At 44.7% G+C, this 19,847-nt stretch overlaps 2 long non-coding RNA genes across 4 annotated transcripts; one reads left to right on the top strand and one right to left on the bottom strand.

The window, feature by feature from the left end:
• Window positions 1-5,392: 5,392 nt before the first annotated feature.
• LOC130908899 (uncharacterized) lies at window positions 5,393-6,093 on the bottom strand. The gene is made up of 2 exons (XR_009061672.1): window positions 5,730-6,093; window positions 5,393-5,596 (listed from the first exon to the last, which is right to left on the bottom strand). It is a non-coding gene; the product is annotated as an uncharacterized LOC130908899 (long non-coding RNA).
• Window positions 6,094-6,371: 278 nt separating this feature from the next.
• LOC130908896 (uncharacterized) lies at window positions 6,372-9,215 on the top strand. 3 transcript variants are annotated; one of them, XR_009061669.1, is made up of 4 exons: window positions 6,372-8,494; window positions 8,615-8,717; window positions 8,802-8,872; window positions 8,979-9,215. It is a non-coding gene; the product is annotated as an uncharacterized LOC130908896 (long non-coding RNA). The 3 variants fall into 3 exon arrangements; XR_009061670.1 differs by having other exon boundaries at window positions 8,609-8,717; window positions 8,806-8,872; XR_009061668.1 differs by having other exon boundaries at window positions 8,609-8,717.
• Window positions 9,216-19,847: the final 10,632 nt, after the last annotated feature.

The raw sequence follows: 19,847 nt of genomic DNA, 5'->3' as shown, positions 1-19,847 counted from the left end.
ACAGATGTCCTCAGATTTTCCTGCAAAACATCCTGATGAACGTTTGAATTCATTCTTCCATGAAGGATTGCAAGTTGTCCAGGCCCTGAGGTAGCAAAACAGCACCAAATCATGACGCTCCCTCCACCATGCTTCACGGTGAGGATGAGGTGTTGATGTTGGGTAGCTGTTCCATTTCTCATCCACACATGACACTGTTACTCCCAAACCATTCAACTTTGTTTTCATCAGTCCACAAAATATTTTGCCAAAACTTTTGTGAAGTGTACTTTTTTGCGAACATTAAACGAGCAAAAATGTTTTTTTAGACAGCAGTGGCTTCCTCTGTGGAGTCCTCCCATGAACCCTATTCTTGGTCATAGTTTTCCGTGTAGATATACACAAATCAACAATCCAATCTTCAGACAGCTCTTTTGACCGAACCATGATGCACATCAGGCACTCCTTCTCATCAAGACTTTTCTTACCAGGTGTGTGTCTTAAGGCTACGTTCATACTACAGGTCTTAATGCACGAATCCGATTTTTTGTCATATCTGTTTTTTTGGCGTGCCCGTTCAGACTGCCTTTGTCCATTGAGACCATTCAAGTATTACGCATGCGCACTAATTCGCAGTCTGACAAGCGCTGAGCAAGACGACCCGCATGCGCAGAAGCATCAAAACAAATGACCACACATGCTGGCTGTCATCCGTCATTCCAGGGATATCATATTTTGCTTTTTAAAAAGAGGACACAAATAACAGCAATAAATAATCCTAGTTTAGGTTTATATTCAAATTATATGGATCGATTGCATGCACGCACTGTCCGTGCATGTCACACACACATAACGCGCAGTTTGCCCCGACTCTCGGCCGTGTAAGCAATGTTGAAATATTGCTTACATGGAGCAGACAGAAAACCGATCATTCTCAGGCTCTTCCTCAACCCATTTTTATTTTTTAATGACTGTTGTCCTTCTTAAAAAGCCGTGTTCAAGGCACGCTAGGCGCTAATAACGCACAGCTGCACCGCTATGGTGGCGTCTCTCTCGCTTTTTGATGACGTAAATGCTGCATGAATTCCGATTTTAGAGACTGGACAGTACAGACCGCCGCGACAGTCTGGAAAAATGTGGCCCAGATCGGATTTGAACCACATACGAAAGTGACCCAGATCGGATTTAAAATGGTCCAGTTCTATGCGACTTGTCACGTTCAGACCGTCAAGTTAATGCCTCACTCGAGTCGGAAAAACACGAAAAAATCGGATTCGTGCATTAAGACCTGTAGTATGAAGGTAGCCAAGTAGGAACACCTATAAATGTTTGGGTGGTTTAAGCAGACACTGATTTTCATTTGTATGATTTTGACAAAGATCAGATCACACTTGATGGTGATTTTATGCAGAAATGTGAGAAATTTCAAAAGGTTCAGAACCATGACCCTTTGTTTTGTATGTGAAGGGATTTTTTTTTAATTATAATTTTATTCAAGACAATTAATCTACATATTTGAGTGATGTGAGCACATGAAAAGCAATCATTTCATACAAAAAAATACTAAAATAAAATGAACATCTGTCTTGCTAAGCTTAAAAGTAATTTAAACCTTAAGGTCCTGAGCCTTTTGTGGATGTGTGAGTTGCGTGTGTCTGTTTTTGGACGTTTTTTTTTTTTTTTTTTTTTTCTTCTTTAAACGTGCAAACATGAACTCTGGGGTAAACATTTTTATTAGGTGCGTTCAAAGTCCCCTCAGCAATAGCAGTTTCGTAAACAAGCGCTCCAAATGTAATGTGGAAATGCAAACGAAATTGACAGAACACCAAAATATATAACAAATAGTGAAAATAAAGTACACATAGAAGAACAAGAAAACAAATGATCATCATTTTGAACATCCTTTTTACTCGCACTTGACTCAAACCTCTTATCTCCTTCACTCATATTTTGTCTTCAGTTTTCCTCATGGCAAGTGCCAGTACCTCGGCCAATGAGATGAACGCAACTGTCTTGGTTCTGTCATCTCATTCAGAACACAGGAGAGGCGGGGCTATACGTTCCCTACATATTAGGCGCTTTCGCACTGTTGTAACTTGAGTACTTAGCTCCTTTAACTATCCCGCCCTCCTGTAGTTCGAGGAGCTATAGGGAATGGGACGTAGTGTTGTATCGGTCGCGAACGATTCGTTCTTTTTGAACGAATTGTTTGGGTGAACGAGACCGAACTAATCACCATCTGCACTGATTCGTTCTATGAAGTTGGTGGCGCTTGTTCGCTGCGTGGGAGGGCGTTGAGCAAGCGGCAGCGTCTTCTGACATCGCACACGACCAATCAGACGCCAGCCTCATCGCGGGCAGGGGAGGGAGCGGAAACAGAATCATGGCGTATGGCACTCATTTCCACGCGTGGCCAATAAGCAGCCAGCGTGCAGGCAGGGGGGAAAGACTGAGTTTTGTCACTTCCCGTTCAGTGATTCGGTCCTCCGGTTCCTGACCTAGCTTGCTGCTAACTTGACTTTCCAGTAATGACTATGCGGTGAACGAGTCATAAAATGAAAGGAAACGACTTTGTCACATATTTGTTAACGTGGAGCCTATCAAATGCTGCTCAAAAAGACAAAAACACCACACAAATCTAGCGAGCATGGTTTAGTGTTCTACTTTTCTCAACAGACTCGGGACTGTGCCTATGACGATATACTATCAAATTTACAGTAATTTAAAACACGCGTAGCTACGAGGCAAGCAAAACCTGAGCTGCGGTCGCGTGACGGCAGTGAAGCGGGCAGAGAACTGTCACTATATGGAGGCTTCATGGCAGCGATATGTACCTCATATGTGCACAGAAAAAAAATAATATTTAGTATGATCACCATAATACTGATTTGCAATGAAACTGTATATACATGTCAATTTTTTCCGAGTGGTTTTTTTTTTTTTTTTTTTCGTGTCAGAGGGTGTCGGTTGGTTTGACAAATTATGTCAATCCGTCCATCATGTGCTACTCAAGCGCCCCAAAAACAAAGCGCGCGGACACGGGAGATGTCGCAATATGTCTACATTTTTCTTAACAGACTAATGAGAGTAGAAAGGCGAAATCATAAAGCAAACAATTATTTCTCGTCAGCATTTGACGATCTGAGATGCGGGGACGACAGGGGAGCTGACCGGATTATTTTATTTATTAATACCAGTGCAAAAATTCAAAACGATCATCTTAATAATAAAAAACAAAAATACAACAGAGCGAGAGGTTAATATGATGTGTTGGCCGTTCCATAATTAGAAATTAAACTTTCGATTTATTTTTGTTTTCGTGACAGCAGGCATGCCGCGTTGGCTGTTAGCAGCAGCATTGTATATGTGAGCAAGATCATGCTAAAGAAAGTCCGTGCGCCCCCGACCCCAACCCCCCGCTCCCCCCACAAAAGGAAAATGTTTAACCGTGTCCTCAATCGAAATGCAAGCACGAGCCATGACTTTGATCCCATTAAACTAGGACAGACGACGCGGAAGTTCTCCCTCGCTTTTGCAGCAGCGGGAGGGAGACGAGGCTGTCTCTGAGAGCAGAATGATATCGCCTGTCATTCATTTCTGAAACTACGACGAGTGGTCAATGTGAAAGAGAGGGAGGGACCAAGCAATGTCACTTCCCGTTCAGTTATACTGCGAAGCGGTCTTTGGGGATTCGTTCGGCAACGTCACTTCCCGTTCACTAACCGAACGATTCATTTGGGTGGGGAGGGAGATGAGGGGGGCGAACGATTCGTTGAACGATTCGTTTGAACGAATCGTTTTACTGAACGAACCGGAATGGATTCGTTTACTCAAGTGAACGACAGATCCCGTCACTAATGGGACGTACTACGTCATTGTTTGGACCCGCCTCCATGCTGGCAATATAATTCACTTCCGGGCCGGCAGAGTCAATGCGGATTGTAACGTGTGATAGTGCTAAGCTAACTCTTTCGGTGTTTTAGAAAGAAAATATGGGTGCTTTATTGTTGCGTTACCGGGTGCAACAGCGTCTCCTACGACAAAAAAAGGGGTGAGGAAAAATGGACTCACTTTTCACCGTTTTCCTGCATGGAGGACCAAATATCAGATCACGAAGGTACGACGGATGGCTGGATTGCAGCGGTTCGTCGGAAAAGCATTTCTTATGATCATATTTCTGCTGGAATGAGAGTGTGTTCCTGTCATCTCTACTCTTGTAAGTTGAACGATTTATCCACTTTTGGTTTCAATACGTTTTTGTTTTTTTACACCGTTGTGTAAATCTGCCTCGGTAGCAATGCTCGCCTACTACGACTCCCCTACCTGTTGTGTTCCTAGGTAAACCTGCTGACAACACATCCCGATTGGTCACCATCTCTCTTCTTGGATCATCTGACAAAGAAAATTTGTTCAATGGAGTGGTTCCATTTGTCCTGTGTCGGACTCAAACAAGCCCCTGCAGCAGACGCCATCTGGGTCTGCCCTTCTCGTCGATGAACTGCGGGCTTTTAACTTGTGAAAATGCAAGAACTTTAATGCACATATTTATTCTGCCTGGCTATTTAACTATGGCCAGTGACGTTTTTTTTTTTTTAACCACTTTGACAAAGACACCTTTCATTGTAATGTTGAATTTATATATTCTATTATTATTTTTAAATTATAATATTCTTATTTGCACTTATGTAGACTTTAGACTGTCAATTCAAATAGTGTTGGAAAAGTTGCAATACCTAAAATAGAAATGCAAGAACTGTAAAGTACATATTTATACACCTTTATTTACCTAAGGCCACTGGATGTTTTTTAACTGCTTTGAAAAATACAGGTTTTGTTGTGATCTTGTATTTATATAGTATATAGCTTTTTATAATGTATTATGTATTATAATATTTGCTGCCCCCTGCCAGAGTGTGGGCCATTTTGTACTAAAATGATTTTAAACTGTCAGTTCAAATACTGTGTTGGAGACTAGTACTTGCAATACTTAAAATGGAAATGCAAGAACTTTAAAGCACATATTTATCCTGTCTGGCAATTTACCCAAGGCCAGTAAATAGGGTTTTAAACTGCTTTGACAAAGACACGTTTATTGTGATCTTGTATTTGTGTATTACTTATAATTATATAATATTTGCTGCCACCGTCAGAGGGTGGGCCTTGTTTGCACTAATTTAAAGATTTTAAACTGTCAATTCAAATATCGTATTGGAGAAATTGCATTACTTGAAATAAATCTATTGCAACTTATCAGTCCCAGTTCTTGTCTACAACACTGTCCAAAAATTGTCAATGCATATTCCAAATAGAATAACAAAATTAAGTCACCTGACTTTGTAATTATTACACCTGTTTATTATGAAGACCTGAAGTAAACAAGCAGTTACAGTTTTTCAAGAAGTTGTTCAAGTCATGTTTTGGTATTCATATTTTATTGACTTTTCATAACACTTGGGATCGTGTTTGTAAGAGCAGCGCAAACTGAAGTTTCAGCGTGCACTCTTCGCCTTTCCAACCTCTCAACGCTCCGATGTGGTGCGCTTGACCTCAGAATAACCCAAGAAGAGATATGGTGACCAATCGGGATGTGTTGTCAGCATTTCATATGCAGGTTTTCCTAGTAACACAACAGGTAGGTGATGAGGAGGAGTAGGTTAGCATTGCTACCGAGGCAGATTTACACAACAGTAAAGAAAAAAACAAAAACAAAAAACGTATTGAAACCAAAACGGATAAATCGTTCAACTTACAAGAGTAGAGATGAGGGGAATACACTCTCATTCCAGCAGAAATATGATCATAAGAAATGCTTTTCCGACGAACCGCTGCAATCCAGCCATCCGTCGTACCTTCGTGATCTGATATTTGGTCCTCCATGCAGGAAAACGGTGAAAAGTGAGTCCATTTTTCCTAACCCCTTTTTTTGTCGTAGGAGACGCTGTTGCACCCGGTAACGCAACAATAAGCACCCATATTTTCTTTCTAAAACACCGAAAGAGTTAGCTTAGCACTACCACACGTTACAATCCGCATTGACTCTGCCGGCCCGGAAGTGAATTATATTGCCAGCATGGAGGCGGGTCCAAACAATGACGTAGTACGTCCCATTCCCTATTCTTCGCGAAGCACTCGTGTTCGCACGTTTTTTTTTTTTTTTTTTAAACAAACTTTATTTACACAAAAACAAATACACATAATGGTCGAACAATTCACAAACAATCAACAGATTTACAACAACAACAAAATAATAAATAAAATGGTCGGGGTCATTTTTAACACATGCCGTACTGTTTGCAAAGTCTTTTGGTCCTTATATAGACCCTACTCACATGACGTCACAACCACGCCTCCGCGCCATATTTTCCATCTACTCGTCGTTTTGACGCATTACCCATTACCGCTACGTAAATTCCTCCTGTTATGGCATGTTTTTCTGCTCGTTAACATTAATAATCAAAATGGTGAAGGCGTGTGTGGCGGTTGGTTGCAATAACAGAGAGGATAGACGGAGAGACTTGAAGTTCTACCGTATTCCAAGAGACCCGGAGAGGAGAGCGAGATGGACTGCTGCAATTCGACGAGAAAACTGGGCTCCAAACGATTACCACAGATTATGTAGTAGTCATTTTATATATGGTAAGATGCATTTAATATATATTTAGAGGGTTTTGGGCTGACAACCACAATTAAGATCATTACGAGGCTAATCGCCGACAACATACAGTTTCAAATTCAAGATGCTTATTTCTTCCACCATCATTACATTTTGAATAATATTTAGCTGGTACCAAGTGAAAGAAGCTGGCCTCGTCTACGGATCATCAGTTAAACTGGTGTGTCCAAACCTTTTGCAAAGGGGGCCAGATTTGGTGTGGTAAAAATGCGGGGGGCTACCTTGGCTGATTTACATAGAACAATATATTTAAACAAATGTTAGCAAGCCCTCCTGTGTGTCACATTTGCTTTATTATTTTTTTTAATTCATAATTTCAACAGTCTCGTCTTTGTGGCGTTCTCTTTCGACACTCGGGCTCTTGCGAAATACTGCTGCTGTGAAATTAAATTAGCTTCAAGTTGCTGTAATTTCTCGCTGCGTATCTTCCCTGTAATGTTGTCGTACATGTCAGCATGTCTTGTTCAGTAATATTATTATTGCGTCACATCGAACTCTTTGAACACAGCGACTGTCTCTTTGCAAATGAGGCAGACACAGTTGTTGCGTGTTTTCTTGAAGAAATAGTCCAATATCCACCTAACCTTGAAGCGTCGGCCATCGCAGTCAACTTTTTTTTAATTGATTGTCGCCATTTTAGAAAATTGGAAGTAAAGGGTCACACGGGGTAATGTTGCTTAGAGGGAAGAGTTTTCAGGGAAGGAGCATATATGTGGCTGACCCCTATGTTGTTGCAACATGGTGAAAGCCTACAGGATGTGACCCACACATGCATTTGCCTGTAAGGCTGAGTAGTAACTACTACAACTTGGAGCTTTGGTTCATTTTCAAAGAACAACCAAATAATAACAAAATAAATGACCCAAATTCCGATTATTTGTGGGGAAAAAAACAGATGCAATCACGAGATCAGAGAACTATTGTTATCACTAACGAAATTCAGTATCCATTCATATTGGCATAGCGTTTCCATGATGATCCAGAATAGCCTTGCTTGGTTTTGAAGGTATGTTCCAGTCGATCTTTTTATGATGCCCCTTCAAATTAAAGCAGAATTGCACTCCAAATGATTCATCCAATCATTTGAGGCAAAATTTTTAAATGCCACTCTAAAATGGCGATTGTTTTGTTTAACGGCCGTTGGTTCGGTGTCAACATTGGTAGGGACGAATATAATGCAAATAAGGTTGCTCAAAAGTTGGTGGGGACAACTTTAGCATCCTGAAAAGTTGGTTGTGTTATGTCCCTATCGTCCCTATGCAAACCTTCGCCCTTGTTTTATTTGCATGAATCATTTAAACCTGACTGGTTGGTGTATGCATGGAAACACTTTTGTGATCGTTTAACTACTGTATTTAATATAAACCTATACTTTCAATTGTGGAAAACTTTGACAGTCAATCAACAGGGGGACATGGAAAGAGAGGATTGGAAGTGAAATAGAGGTATTTGTAAAAGTGTGTATATTCATTGATTCAAAACTCGAAGGAAGTGACTCGGTTAAATTCTTACTATACATTAGGGTTTTCCAGAACAGCCATAGGGGAAGGACTGTGGCATCTTCATGTTGATGGTAGGTGAGTTTAACAGTCTATTTTTTTCCTCTGTGATATTTGTATTCATTTATCCATTTGTAGTATGCTCTTTACTCTTTTCTGGATGCTCTTTTTGAGTTTAACCATTGTAAGTTGAAGTTCACCGAATCATTCAAATTGGGCCACAAAATATCCTTGTCGTTATTCTTTATTTACACTTGTTTTTAATTTTTGTTAGACTGATATGCCAACTCTCAGGAAGTGGTGGTGTATATTGCTAGCGGACAATTCCAAACTTGGGTGCATGGTAAGTCTTTGAAACTGTTGATATGACGTTCACAGGAAAGTAGGTGCACAGCACCTTAATGCTTTGTTGGAAATTGTGGAGTACTTATTTTTGTGTTTTTTCAACTTATGTGAGCCACAGGAAAGAGTTTGCCCATTGGACAGATAAGGCTAAAGCATCACTCCAGGGTGAAGTGACACCAGTCTATCAGTTGAAGAAGTGAAATTTGGATATAATTGCTGAGGTCAGCTTTTAAAGACTTTGTAGTGTTTATTTCTCTGAAGCACTTTTGAACATGCCCCCCTTAATTGACTTATTTATTTTTTAGGAAGAGGTGCAACCACAGCTCCTTCAAGTTAGTGGTGGCCCACTGCAAGAAGATGTGGCAGGAAAAAAGTGGTAAGATTGTTTATATACCTAGTTTAAAATCAAGAATAAAATTAACAAAGCATCATTTTTATTTTACTTATGTAACATTCAAATAGCTCTTTTCTCTTTTCCAAAGAACAGTTTTGGTAAAAGGATTGTGCAAGACAGCACAAAAGCCTCGGACAGGGTTAGGGGGAAAAAAATCAATGCAGTAGGAGTTCCCAAGCATTCTGCCGATGGAAGAGGATGAGCTCGGACGACAATGTCTTGGAGCCATTCAAGTTCTGTTTCAACCATCTGGAAGACGAATTAACCTTTTCTGAGGAGATTGTTGACTAAAGAAAATATCTGGTATTCTCTCAGTAATAATAAAGAATTATAAAACTAAAAAATAAAGTTTACCACAGCAGAACTGTTTGGATTGAGTTAATTTTTTCTGCACTTATAGATTAGTTGTTGTTTTTTTTCTCTTTTATCCCAGATGTTAGTTGTAGTTTGTTTTAATTACCTCTGATGAAGGCGGAAGTGTTGGCCGAAAAATGTCAGGTAATTAAAACAACCAACAACCATTGTATGGGATAAAAGAAAAAACAAAACAAAACAAAAAAAACCCACATTACAACTATTTTGTCATTTCTGTTTGAAATAAAGCTGCCTTACCTGGAGCAGAAAGTGCTTAATATAGTGTCTGAATTAGTTAATTAGGATCTTGAAGAGTGAGCACCCACATGAATGAATTTAAGTAGCGAAATGTAAGACAAGAAAATTGGTTTGGTTGCACCATAGAGAGAATATTACTTTTTTGATACATTAAATTGTAATGAAGCTATATTAATGAGTCCGTTCATAAAGATGTAAGGATGACAGCAATTTCTAGTAATTCACAATAGGAGTCAATTTTACACTTGACAAACTAAAGTACACACTGTGATAGGTCACAGGCGATCTTTTAGTCACTAATTAAACCTTTATTTCAGTAAAGTGTATTTTAATTTTGATGTACTGTAACTTTTTCATTTTGGTAAAATCAGCACGCTTTAACAAACTGCGCACGGTTAAAGAGTTAATCTCCCGATTTCACCTAGCCTGGCTCTGCCAGACTATTCTCCCTGTATTTTTCAAACAGAGAGAAATAGTCTGGGACCCATCCCATTGACGGCCTTTTCGAGCAGATACAAAATCAATCGACAAATCAGATTCGTTTATTTGCGTGACGTGTTCTTCACGAGCAACGTCACTCTTGCGCGTCGAAAGTCGTCCCTTCAGCAACACAGACGGTGAACGGCAGAGCCGAGAATATGTTCCAATCCACGGTAAAATCAGTTTTAAATGACCAAAAACACATCGACACGAGTCACTGACAACAATCTGTCTCGCGCTAGCCATGTCGAATAAACTCCGCTCTCTTCATATGTTTACTTCCGCGCGCAAGTCCGTCATCCTGAAGTCGCCATTTTACTAACGTCACGTCTGCCCGTCGCTGATTGGTCCACTCCGCTGTCTGTATGCTGTGGCTTGCTCCGCCCTGGAAATTGTTTCCGTGGGAAGGGTGGCCAGACTCAATAGCTGGAACAGCGTTGAGTCTGGTGTACCAGGCTAGATTTCACCTAATCAATTCAAGGAGTATGGAAATTAGATACAGTGGTACCTCTACATACGAAGTTAATCCGTTCCAGGAGCTTGTTTGTAAGTCGAAATGGTCGTATGTCGAGCAGGATTTTCCCATAGGAATACATTATAATTCCATTAATTCGTTCCACAGCCCAAAAACCTGCACTAAATCCTTAAAAAATACTGCTGGTACTATTACAAATGGCAATTACATATAGCAAAACAAATAAATAATAAATAATAATCGGATTAATAATATAATAATAATGATAATTCCTTTAATAGTGTAACGAAACGGGTTCTAATAAGGCGGACGTTTTTTTCTGTACCTGAAGGCACCGCGGCGCTGACGTGACAAAGAGGGAGGGGAGCGGGTGAAAGTTTACTTTCGCTTTCAATGCTTTCTTGAGAACATCGTCAATTGCGGCAGACAGCAGGCGTTTTGTGTTGAATAAGTTGTGAAAGAAATGCTGAAAACGTGGCGAAGCTGGCGATTTCTCTGGAGATGTTACCACAATAAGAATTGTCAGCTTAACTTATAAAGACTGGCGAACGATGGTCGGAGGAGGACCGTGGAGATGTATTGTTGAGCCATTTCACGGATGCCCACCCTACGCTCATATTTTTCTGTCATTTGCATCTTTATTTAGAAGGTAAGCGTCAACTTTTTCCTTGTTTCACCACCTGTACCAACCTTTTCTGAAACCTGTGTTGATTTGTCACACAAGAAAATCCGCCGTGCATTCGTCTGCGGTGCTGCCATTGTCGTCGTATTTCGAGCATGTCGTCGGATGTAGAAACAAATGGCGAGTCAAATTTTACGTCGGATGTCGAAAAGTTCGTGTGTCGAAGCGATCGTATGTAGAGGTACCACTGTATTTAAATAACAATGAGTGATGCTGAAACCGAAAATAAAATACGTGCGAAAAGTAAACTAATATTTACGTTAGAATGGACGCTACTGCTTTATGTTGTCATTTCCGGTCTGAGGAGACTGAGCGCTGCGATGTTGCGTCACTTCCTGTCTGCGGGGTCGGTACTGAGACGAGCGGCGCAGGGTACTGAGAGAGGCGGGCTGCAGCCAGACTCTCTTGGAGATAAACGGAAGACAACGAAATGGAGACCGTTGAAGACACCGCAGCAATTCTTGCATGTTTGAAGGGAATCGTTTCCATCAGCGAGCAATCCCAGCGTCTAACGACGAGACTGGTAGCGCACATTAAAAGACAACAGAGTCAAAGGCAAGCGATGTTTCTTCGTTTCATGGAGACCGAAAGGGTAGCATACAACCGTAGAAGACAAAGGAGGCTACGGGTAAGTGTAAAACAATGTATTTGACGTGTTTACTAAGGATGTAAGTGTTCACGTGTTTTTTTTTGTTGTTTTTTTTTAACTGTTTTAGTTTTACTTGCGTGCCGTCTGTTTTCTTTTGATGCATTTGAAGCCCTCATAAATTACCAGCGCGAGCTAAGCGATGGGTGCGGTCCTGCGGCAGTTTCCGCACGGACGCTTTAAGTGTCGGACACACTGGAATATGTACGTGAAAAAAAGTCAAGTGGATAAATCTGTTATAATTGTTACATTTTTTTAAAATTTCAGAACGAAGTGTTTTATATGTATTTGAAATATCATCCAAAAGTGTCTCGGTTATTTATTTTCACATATTCTGTTGTTTACATTTTGAAAAATAAAAGCATTGTTAGGGTTCCTTGATTGCAGGCTGGAGACCAGACGGGGGGAAGCGGCGACAGGTGCCAGCCATTAACATCAGCTGCCTACAAAAGCCTGATCGTCGTTGCCACTCGTCGCCAGACCAACTCTTTCGGCATTCCCGTCAGTCACGTCCAGCACTCAGGTATTTACCAACATATATTCTCCCGGCTAATCTGACCTTTGCTCCGTCCCAGGATTCCTCGTGCCTGCTCCCTGACCTGTACCGTTGCCTGATATCACGTCTACGCCTGCCAGCGACCACACGACGTGCACGTGTGCTACAACGACTCTCGACGTGCCGCTGAAAATAAACCTTGTTAAATAATAACGGAATTCTCCCTTGTCTGCTTTGGGGTCCGATTCCCAGCGCTCCCTAACAGTTTGGTCTGGCCACGTGGACCCCGCGGACATGGATCAGAGTTCCGCTTCCCCGTCGTCCCCCGCCCTGGACCGCCACGTGCAAGCCCTCGAGTACCTTTTCCAAAAGGTAGGAGAGATCTCTCTGGCTATTCAGTCTATCCAGACGCAGTTTACGCCACTCCCCGAGCGACCGACATCGTCACCCCGCCGAGGCTTCGTCTCCCCCCCGCCGACGCCACGTGAGCCACACGTGCCCCCCCCTGCTCCCTACGATGGCGACTTGGGCTCTTGTCGTGCATTTTTAGTGCAGTGCGGTCTCGTGTTCGATCAACAGCCGCATACATACAGTAGCGAGCGGGCCAAGATCGCTTACCTGATCGGGTGCCTTCGTGGGAGAGCCCTGAGCTGGGCGGCAGCCTTGTACGAGAAGGGCTCAGCGGCGTGCGCCTCGTATGCCAATTTCACAGCGGAGATGCGCAAAGTTTTCGATCACCCAGTCCGTGGTAAGGAAGCCGCCAAACGCATAATGTCCATCCGTCAGGGGGAACGCAGCGTCGCAGAGTTCTCCGTGGAATTCCGCACGCTTGCGGCGGAGAGCCATTTCAATGACGCCGCGCTTCAAGAGGTCTTCACTAACGCTCTCAGCGAATCCCTCAAAGACGAGCTGGCTTCCAGGGACGATCCAGGAGATCTCGATCAGCTCATTAATCGTTCGATTCTGATCGATAATCGACTTCGCGAGAGGCGACGACAACGCTGCGAGCTGCCGTCTTCCGCGTTTCGCAGCTCTGTTGCCTCAGGTTTGGCCCCTCCTACTAGGGTTCCTCGACCTGCTGGCGCCTCCTCACTGCCCTCTGCTGAGAATCCGGAGCCAATACAGCTAGGGCGAGCCAGACTTACTGAGGAAGAACGCACTCGGCGGCTCACTGCCCAGCTATGCATCTACTGTGGCCAGGCGGGACATTTCCTCCGCCATTGTCCGGTACGTCTGGGAGGAGGGGCAGGTTCTCCAGTAGATGAGGAAATACTGCTGAGTCAGGCGTCTAACAATCCTGCAGCCCGGCTCCAGCTCCCAGCCACTCTTTCTTGGAAAGACCAGTCCTGCAGTTTGAAGGCTTTTATTGATTGTGGAGCTGATGAAAGTTTTATCGATCGCAGGTTGGTGAAACAGCTGGGCGTCGTAACACGCCCGTTGCCCGCTCCGTTAAGAACCGTCGCACTCAATGGACAGGTGCTGTTTAGTGTGAGGGAGCAGACCGACCCAGTTAAACTTCTCCTTTCGGGTAATCACCAAGAAATGATTAGCCTATTTGTCATTGACTGCCCTCGCACGCCGTTGGTCTTAGGCCTACCCTGGCTAAAGACTCACAATCCGGTGGTGGATTGGACCCACCCCAAGCTCACCTCATGGAGTGCCCACTGCCACAATAATTGTTTACGGTCTGCCCTAGCTCCGACCTATCCTGTTCAGGATCCAGTCCAGGCCGACCTCTCGTCAGTTCCAGTGTGCTACCATGACCTGGGGCTGGTCTTCAGCAAGGACCGCGCAGGGGCCCTGCCCCCCCACCGTCCTTATGACTGTGCCATAGACCTGCTTCCTGGCGCCGTCCTGCCGAAGGGGCGTATTTATAAGATCTCTGAGCCTGAGAGGGAGGCGCTGCAGTCTTACATCACGGAGTCCTTGGCCACTGGTATAATCCGTCCGTCCTCCTCCCCCGTCGGCGCCGGTCTCTTCTTTGTGGGAAAGAAGGATGGCACGTTGAGGCCCATCATTGATTTCCGGGGCCTCAACAAAATTACAATCAAGAACACGTACCCGCTTCCCCTGATGGACTCTGCATTCACCCCCCTTCATGGTGCGCACGTGTTCACAAAGCTAGACCTGCGCAGCGCTTATCACCTGGTCCGCATCAGGGAGGGAGACGAGTGGAAAACTGCATTCAATACGCCCCATGGTCATTACGAGTATCTCGTCATGCCTTTTGGACTTGCCAATGCCCCCGCAGTGTTCCAGAACTTGGTCAATGACGTGCTGGGGGACATGATCAATAGGTTTGTGTTTGTTTATCTTGATGATATTTTGATTTTCTCCTCCAACCCCACAGAGCATCAGCAGCATGTGCGCCAGGTCCTCCAGAGGCTCCTGGAGAACCGACTGTTCGTTAAAGCGGAAAAGTGTGAGTTCCACGTTCCGGAGGTCTCATTTCTTGGCTACGTCATTGCTGGTGGAGAACTCCGAATGGACCCCAGCAAGGTAACCGCGGTGGTGGAGTGGTCTCGCCCCACCGATCGGAAACAACTACAACGTTTCCTAGGGTTTGCTAATTTTTACCGGAGGTTCATTAGAAATTACAGTCAGGTCGCCGCCCCACTCTCGGCCCTGACGTCAACTACGTTGCCCTTTCGCTGGTCCGACACTGCCAACACCGCCTTTGAGGACCTTAAGCGACGCTTCACTTCAGCCCCCGTGCTGGCGCATCCTGACCTCACCCTGCAGTTCATCGTGGAGGTGGACGCCTCTGAAGTGGGCGTGGGAGCAGTCTTGTCCCAACGCCAGACCAGCGATGGCAAGGTGCACCCCTGTGCGTTTTTCTCCCGCAGGCTCTCCCCCGCTGAGCAAAACTATGGCATTGGTGACCGTGAATTGCTGGCTGTTAAGCTTGCCCTGGAGGAGTGGCGACACCTGCTGGAGGGAGCTCGCCAGCCATTCATAGTTCTGACAGACCACAAGAACTTAGAGTACCTCAAATCCGCCAAGAGACTCAATCCACGCCAAGCCAGGTGGGCCATGTTTTTTGAACGCTTTAATTTCTCATTTTCCTACATCCCAGGGTCACGCAATATCAAGCCTGATGCCCTGTCCCGCCAGTTCCTGCCCAGCAAAACTAAAGAACCGGCTCCTATACTCCCTTCCACCTGTTTTCTCCACTCAGTGGAGTGGGAGATAGAGGCAAAGGTCAAGGAGGCCCTTGATGAGCACCCTGACCCCCGAGAGGGACCTCAGACTACCTTGTTTGTTCCCGCCTCAGTCCGGCAACAGGTGCTAGAGTGGGCCCATTCGTCCCGCCTGTTCTGTCACCCGGGTATCCGCAGGACCCTGGCTGTATTGCGTCAGCGGTTCTGGTGGGCCACCATGTCGGAGGACACTCGGGCTTTTGTCACGGCTTGCCACGTCTGCGCCCGCAGCAAGACCTCCACCAAACCCAGCTCTGGTTTGCTTTGCCCTCTTCCCATCCCTAGCCGCCCGTGGTCTCATATCGCCCTGGACTTTGTCTCCGGTCTCCCCCCTTCCAAAGGTAACACCATAATACTCACTGTGGTTGACAGATTTTCCAAGGGGGCCCATTTCATCCCGCTTCAAAAACTCCCATCAGCAAAGGAGACCGGAGAGTTACTGGTTCAGCATGTTTTCCGCCTGCACGGCATTCCGGCTGAGATTGTGTCAGACAGGGGTCCACAATTCACCTCCCAGGTATGGAAGGCTTTCTGCGCAGCTCTGGATGTTGGGGTGAGTCTCTCCTCAGGTTACCATCCTCAAACCAACGGCCAGTGTGAACGCACAAACCAGCAGCTGGAAGCGGCCCTTCGCTGTGTCGCACAGTCATGTCCCAGCTCCTGGAGTGACCATCTTCCCTGGGTCGAATATGCCCATAACACCTTGCCGAATGCCTCCTCAGGCCTGTCCCCCTTCCTGTGCTCACTGGGCTATCAGCCCCCTTTGTTTCCTTCCCAAGAGCAGGACATTGCGGTACCCACAGTGCAAAGGCACATCAGCCGGTGCACCAACATCTGGAAAAGAACACGGGCTGCACTTATCCGCTCTTCTCAAAGTTCCCAGGCTCAGTCCAACCGCCGCCGTGCACCAGCACCTGTCTACTCTGTGGGTCAGAGGGTATGGCTCTCCTCAAAGCACCTGCCATTACGGGTTGACTCCAGGAAACTGGCTCCACGGTTCGTTGGCCCCTATGAAATAGAGAAGGTGGTGAATCCCTGCTCCGTCCGCCTCAAACTCCCAAAGTCTCTCCGTGTCCACCCCACCTTCCATGTTTCCCAGATCAAGCCAGTCTCGTCATGCCCCTTGTCCCCACCAGTTCCGACTCCCCCTCCTCCATTGTCAATTGACGGGCACCCAGCTTTCAAAGTGAGGCAGCTCTTGGACGTTCGCCGCCGTGGCCGTGGGTTGCAGTATTTGGTTGACTGGGAGGGCTATGGGCCTGAAGAACGGAGCTGGATCCCTGCCAGGCAGGTGTTGTGCAAGTCCCTGATACGAGATTTCCATCGTGCCAATCCCGGTCGCCTGTCTCGGACGCCTGGTGGCGCCCGTAAGGGGGGGGGTACTGTTAGGGTTCCTTGATTGCAGGCTGGAGACCAGACGGGGGGAAGCGGCGACAGGTGCCAGCCATTAACATCAGCTGCCTACAAAAGCCTGATCGTCGTTGCCACTCGTCGCCAGACCAACTCTTTCGGCATTCCCGTCAGTCACGTCCAGCACTCAGGTATTTACCAACATATATTCTCCCGGCTAATCTGACCTTTGCTCCGTCCCAGGATTCCTCGTGCCTGCTCCCTGACCTGTACCGTTGCCTGATATCACGTCTACGCCTGCCAGCGACCACACGACGTGCACGTGTGCTACAACGACTCTCGACGTGCCGCTGAAAATAAACCTTGTTAAATAATAACGGAATTCTCCCTTGTCTGCTTTGGGGTCCGATTCCCAGCGCTCCCTAACAAGCATTAAGTATATTTTTCCAACCTTTTTTTGTAAAGACTTAATTGCACTGAGCACTTCAAAAACTGAACCAAAATTTTAGTGTACTGTTAGACCCCTACTGTTACTGTATACACATGTACTGTCATATGAACAAACATTTGAGCCAAGTTTGTGTTTTGTGTTTTTGAGTTTGTGACTTATGTTACCCAAAATACCCAAGAAAATAAGTTTTCCATTTCCGTTTCAGATTTTGCTGCGACTCATTGCACAGCGATCCTCGCCATCTGTTTGGGTGCAAAGAAAAGCCGATGACTGGTGGAGACAGGTTCTTCCCAGTTTTACAGACGAGCAGTTCGTGGAGAACTTCCGTATGTCTAGGGAGACATTTCAATACCTCTGTCGGCGTGGAGGCCTGCAATGGAGAGAGTGGACACGACATTTCGCCTTGCAGTTCCGTTAGACATGAGGATTGCTGTCGCCCTTTGGAAGCTCGCCACCAACTCTGACTACAGGAGCATAGGCATATATTTGGGATTGGCCTTTCAACTGCCTGTGACTGTTTAAGAGAGTTCTGCTCCGCCGTGGAAGAAGTTTTGCTGCCAGAGGTCCTGAAAATGCCTAGCCTTGACAAAATGAAAGAACATGCACAGTACTTTGAGCAAAGATGGGGGTTGCCACAGTGTATTGGGGCTGTTGATGGTTCCCACATCCCAATTTTAGCACCCCAGCAGTACCACACAGAGTATTTGAATAGAAAAGGATGGTACTCAATTGTTTTACAGGCAGTTGTAGATGGAAGAGGTTTGATTTGGAACGCATACACTGGGCAACCTGGTAGCCTGCATGATGCCCGAGTGTTACGCTTGTCTGCTCTGTGGGAACTGGCTGAGAGGGACAGGGTATTTTCACAGGAGTACATGAGTGTTGGAGGGCAGAATGTTGGCTACTACATCATTGGAGATGCTGCATATCCACTGAAAAGCTGGCTCATGAAGCCATTTGCAGACACTGGTGCCTTAACCAAAGAAGAGCAGACATTCAACGTGAAGATAAGCAGGGCAAGAGTTGTGGTTGAGCATGCTTTTGGTAGACTCAAAGGAAGGTGGCGATGCCTCCAAAAGCGCAATGACTGCAGCCTAGAGAGGATCAAGTCCATGGTGCTCACGTGCTGCGTGCTTCATAACCTCTGTGAAAGCCACAATGAGACGTGGAGAGAGGAGTGGAGCGAGCCACTGCCACTGCAGCCAGACACTCCTGTTCAACCACCTGCTCCAGATGCTGAAGGTGTAGCTGTGCGTTCAGCCTTGATGCACCACTTTGTGTTGACCAACTAAATAGGTGCACACCACCACCCCATGACTCGTTTTTTTTCCTCCCAAAATTAAAGTCTTTTAAATTTCATTCAAGTTTGATGTGCATTATTATAAACCCATTTTCCATCTGTAGCTGGCTACAAAGGCCAAATTTTTGAATGTGGTGTCATGTGTTAGCTACTCACACAATGCATTGCAAGCCACATGTTAAGGAATACTTAAGTGTACTCGTAATCAGACATAAAACATTGTGTTTCTCAAAGTAATATTTTTTAATGAAAAGTCACACTGCAAGAAAAAAAAATACATGTGCAAAATTAAGTTTAAAAATAATATATTGTAATGAAAAATCACACTGCAACAAAAGAAAAATTAACGTGCAAAATTTGTTTTCAAAGTAATATATTTTACTGAAAAATCACACTCTGCAACAATAGAAAAATTTAGATGTGCAATATTTGGTTGAGTCCAGTTTCTTTTAATTAGGGTTTGTCATGCCGATTTGACATTTTGTTAATGATGTCCATAATACCCTCCATTACCATCTGATGCTGCCGGCTGGACTCAGCAGAGCCTGACATTGCTTTTCAATGTGTTGATTTTGCTCTTCAAACACTTGCAGCATCCTGTCAAATGGCGTACCGCACGCAGGCTATTTTTAGACCGTGACGTCGCATCATAAAGCGGAAGTAAAGCCGAAGTGGGACATTATAGACCCGCCCTCGCATAGACCCAACGTAAAAAGTGCTATTTTTCTCCAGTAATCTTTCAAAAACGAACATGCCGATCACTCATTGCTTTTTTGGAACTTGTAGAAACGACTCTAGACATTACGACACATGAAGGATGTTTTCTTCATACGTTTCCGGAAACCAAAAACTCGAGAGGAAAAAATGTGAAGACCGAATCAACTTGCGCAGACTTTAACACCAGCTCGGCGTATCCATTCACGTTTCATATGCAGTAAACATTATGTTGGGTTGGCATGGTCTTTCAGAGGACAAAGAGGTAAGCCATTTTTATATTTTTAACTTATTTTTTTAGCGTAACGTTGTGCCGTACTGCTTCTGTCTGACAATGAATGACCTGAAAAGAATTAGAATGGTATCTGACTGCCACTGTTACCGCTTCTGTTATATATATATAAAAAAACAACTTTAGTAAGGGGGAAGTGTAAATAAATTATAGGATTAAGATGTGTTATCAATGAAAAAATTAAAAGTGTTCGTTGGCTATCACTGAGTAGCATTTGCGATCGCTACACAAAGCTAACTAAATTACCCCCAAGAACGGT

This window comes from Corythoichthys intestinalis, chromosome 20 (assembly GCF_030265065.1).
Source record: "Corythoichthys intestinalis isolate RoL2023-P3 chromosome 20, ASM3026506v1, whole genome shotgun sequence".
Taxonomy (NCBI): domain Eukaryota; kingdom Metazoa; phylum Chordata; class Actinopteri; order Syngnathiformes; family Syngnathidae; genus Corythoichthys; species Corythoichthys intestinalis.
This window is presented reverse-complemented; position numbering and strand designations above follow the sequence as displayed.